Genomic DNA, 4,364 nt, shown 5'->3' with positions numbered 1-4,364 from the left:
CCGAGTTGCCCTTCCTCAAGGGGGTGGATCGACGCCGTCTCGCCCATGGAAGACTCGCCATCGGAATTGGCGGGGGTGATCTCCTAGCCCGCCTCTCCGTCACGCGCGTCGCCTCCCTGCATAAAGCCGACGAAAACCTAGCGGCTCTCGCTCTGCCGTGTAACGGGGAGGACGTACATGGCCGGCTCGACGATGTCGATGGAGATGTCCGGCTTAGGAACGGGTGTCCCGATCATGCCGATGAAGATGTTGATCTTGCCAAAGGGGACTCGGTAGCTAGATTCGACAGAATCGGTCTCCGACTCCCATAGCGTGTTGTCGATGTAGTACTTCCTGCGGCGTCTTTTGGTTATGATACCAACCGCATAGCTTTCTAACCCTGATAGGGCTCCCTTTGAGAACTCAACTCCATCGTGCGCTAGCCCCTTGGTGGGCGCCAACTGTCGTGGTTTTGTCACGGCAGATGTCCTCGTGAAAGGACTTAAAGATGGAGCCATCGCACCTTGGTGGCGACTTGAAGGGGGTGAGCTAAAGCGAGACTCAGATTTACCCAGGTTCGGCCCCTCGTGAGGAGGTAAAAGCCTACGTCCTGCTTTGTGTAGATTGATGATGACTTCGATTACAAGGAGGGCGTAACTCGCATGACCTAGCTCTCGATTCTCCCTAACTCGCCTGACCTTTCCCTGGGACTCGCCTTTATATACAGGTCGAGGCCCTAGGGTTTACAAAGTCCCGCTGTCCTACAGTTGGTAGTTTTCCTTATCTCTAAGTCGCCGTGCTCCCCACGACCAGGAGCTTCCTTGACGTTCCATCATCCGCACGGTCTTCCTGAACTGCCCCACAACTCCTGGTCCACTGGACACATGGCCAAAGGTGAGTCGCCCCTTTGGTGACCCGGCCCATTAAGGGCGGGTTACCCACAGGTAAGATCCCCAACAGCATGCATCTGCATCATCTTGCCGCCAGCACCGTCGTGCAGCTGGTTGCATTCGTCACCCTACGCGAGGGTTTTCTCGGGATCGAGCTGAGCTTGGATATCTGGTGCCAGCTCTTCTTCTTCAAGTAGCCGTCGATGACGGACAAGGCCACCGATGTGAAGTGGATGACCCCCTGCGGAGCGGCGCTCCTGTATCACCGCTCTGGATCCGGCTTCTCGAAGATTCCTCTACAAGATTCGGTGAAGAACTGGCAAAGAGGGTTCTTCTATGTGAAGAACGTCAACCCGGCGAATGACCACATCAACTTGCCCGCATTCTTCGACGTGCCGCCGATTGAGAAGCTAAACTGGAAGTTAGAGTTGCCCCATCTCGCTGTGGAAGTGGAACCGATGTGCGCCCAGCTGGCGCAGATGGTCTAGGCGGAAGGCCTCACTGTCATGGATCTCCTGGCCACCATGGTGTCGCGCCGGGTCCAGCCACTGCAGCACCGCTCGCACCTCATCTGCGAGATGGGCGACCCGCACGACCCGTGCCTTCTCTCGATGAAGGAGCTGTGGGCACAACATGTGGCAAGGCGGGTGAACATGATCTCCGCCACCCTGATGGACGGAGATGACTCGGCCTGGGGCAAGGCCCCTACGACTGGGACCATCCGGCCCCGATGGTAAGAGACGCGCTGGCTTTTCTTTCCTTTATTGCCCATGTTGCGCTCTTGTGTTTGACGTCGGATGTCGATTGCAACGAAAGTCGTTTCCCCGGTTGTAGATCTACGGCCCGCTGGCTGATGACGTGTCGGGTTCGGATCCTCAGGAGATCGAGGATGCCGACAAGGTGGAGCCGAGGGTGACGGCCCCCACTAGAGATGAGGCGTCAGTAGACGACACGACATAGTCATATGGATCCGAGCGGACTGGTGAGTCTCTCAAGTCTGTGTTACTGGGTTGGCTTGATGATGATGTTGAGTCACCAAAATCGCGCGATGTAGCCACCATGGAGGATCAGGAGGCACCAGAGGATGCTGATAACCCAGAAGTATAAGGGATCGCAACAGTTTTCGAGGGTAGAGTATTCAACCCAAATTTGTTGATTCAACACAAGGGGAAGACAAAGAATATTCTCGAGTATAAGTAGTTGAGTTTTCAATTCAACCATACCTGAAAGACTTAGTATCTGCAGCAAAGTATCAGTAGCAAAGTAGTGTGATAGCAACAGTAGCAACTGTAACAGTAGCAGAAGTGACAACAGTAGCAATAACAGTAGCAGCAGTGACAGCAGTAGCGGCAAAGTAACGTAGCAAGGACCAGTAGGAAAAACTCGTAGGCATTGGATCGGTGATGGATAATTATGTTGGATGACATTCATCATGCAACAGTTATAACATGGAGAGATATGTAACTAGCTCCAGTTTGTCAATGTAATGTAGGCATGCATTCCGTATATAGTCATACGTGCTTAGGGAAAAGAACTTGTATGACATCTATTGTCCACCCCTCCCGTGGCAGTGGGGTCCTAATGGAAACTAAGGGATATTAAGGTTCACCTTTTAATAGTAACCGGAACAAAGCATTAACACTTAGTGAATACATGAACTCCTCATACTATGGTCATCTTCAGGAGTGTTCCGGCTATTGTCACTCCGAGGTTGCCGGGTCATAACACATAGTAGGTGACTACAACTTGCAAGATAGGATCAAGAACACACATATATTGGCGACAACATAATAGGTTCAGATCCGAAATCATGGCACTCGGGCCCTAGTGACAAGCATTAAGCATGGCAAAGTAGTAACAACATCAATCTCAGAACATAGTGGATACTAGGGATCAATCCCCATCAAAACTAACTCGATTACATGATAGATCTCATCCAACCCATCACCGTCCAACAAGCCTACGATGAGATTACTCACGAACGGTGGAGAGCATCATGGAATTGGCGATGAAGGAAGGTTGGTGATGATGATGGCGACGATCTCCCCTCTCCGGAGCCTAGAACGGACTCCAGATCTGTTCTGCCGAGGAAGAACACGTGGTGGCGGCGCCTCCATATTGTAAAACGCGATGAACTCTTCTCCTTGATTTTTTTTCGGACAAAAGGGACTAAATAGAGCTGGAGTTGGAGGCGATGGAGCTCCGTGGGCCCCACAAGCCTGCTAGGCGCGGCCAGGGGGACCCCGCGCCTGGTGGGCTTGTGGGCTCCTCGCTCCACTTCTCCAGTTGATTCTTGCGCCAGTATTTTTTATATATTCCACAAAAAATCCTCGTAAATTTCCATGTCATTCCGAGAACTTTTATTTCTGCGCAAAAACAACACCATGGCAAGTCTGCTGAAAACAGCGTTAGTCTGGGTTACTTCCACTCAAATCATGCAAATTAGAGTCCAAAACAAGGGAAAAAGAGTTTGGAAAAGTAGTTACGATGGAGACATATCAACTCCCCCAAGCTTAAAGCCTTGCTTGTCCACAAGCAATTCAGATGACAAACTGAAAGAGACAAATAAAAACTTTTACGAACTCTGTGTGATCTTGTTGTTGCAATTATGTCTAACTCATATCCAGAATTTCAGCAAGATCATAAGCTAACCACATAAGCAATGACATTTAGGTCTTATGGTAAACTCATATCAATGGCATAATCAACTAGTGAGCAATAATAATAAGTTTCAAATGTCAAAACTTCAATCAAGACAATCATGAAGCAATATGAACAGATGGTATCTCGCTAGCTCTTTCTGAGACCGCAAAACATAAATGCAGAGCACCTTCAAAGACCAAGGGCTGACCGAACATTGTAATTCATGGCAAAGAAGATCCAGTCACAGTCATACTCAATAACAATTAAAAGCAAAGCATAGAAATGACGGAGGTGCTCTCTAATTGGTGCCTTTATAGCAACAGGATGACTCAACAGAAACATAAATAGATAGGCCCTTCGCACAGGGAAGCATTGATTTGCAGAGGTGCCAGAGCTCAAGCTTTGAAGACAGAGATAAATAATTTTGGGTGGCATGCTTTCATTGTCAATGCAATGACCAAGAGTTTTCACCATCTTCCATGCTACACATACTATAGGCGGTTCCCAAACAGAAAAGTAAAGTTTTGACTCCCCCACCACCGATCAATCACACTCCACGACTAGCCGAATACTCGGGTGCCGTCCATACAAACAACAATCAAGGGGGAGTTTTGTTTGCAATTATCTTTTCAATTTGAGTATGGAACTGGGCATTCCAATTACCGGCCCCTTTCTCATGAATGATAGTGAATAGACACATATCAAGGATAACACGCCTAGCATGGAAGATACTGATCGCCCCTTGTCACCACATGAGCGGTTTGGGCATGCAAAACAGATTATTTCTTGAAGGTTTAGAGAGTGGCACATGCAAATTTACTTGGAACGGCAGGTAGATACCGCATAAAGGTA

This window comes from Hordeum vulgare, chromosome 7H (genome assembly GCF_904849725.1).
Source record: "Hordeum vulgare subsp. vulgare chromosome 7H, MorexV3_pseudomolecules_assembly, whole genome shotgun sequence".
Lineage (NCBI taxonomy): Eukaryota > Viridiplantae > Streptophyta > Magnoliopsida > Poales > Poaceae > Hordeum > Hordeum vulgare.
Note: the sequence above shows the minus strand (reverse complement) of the source record.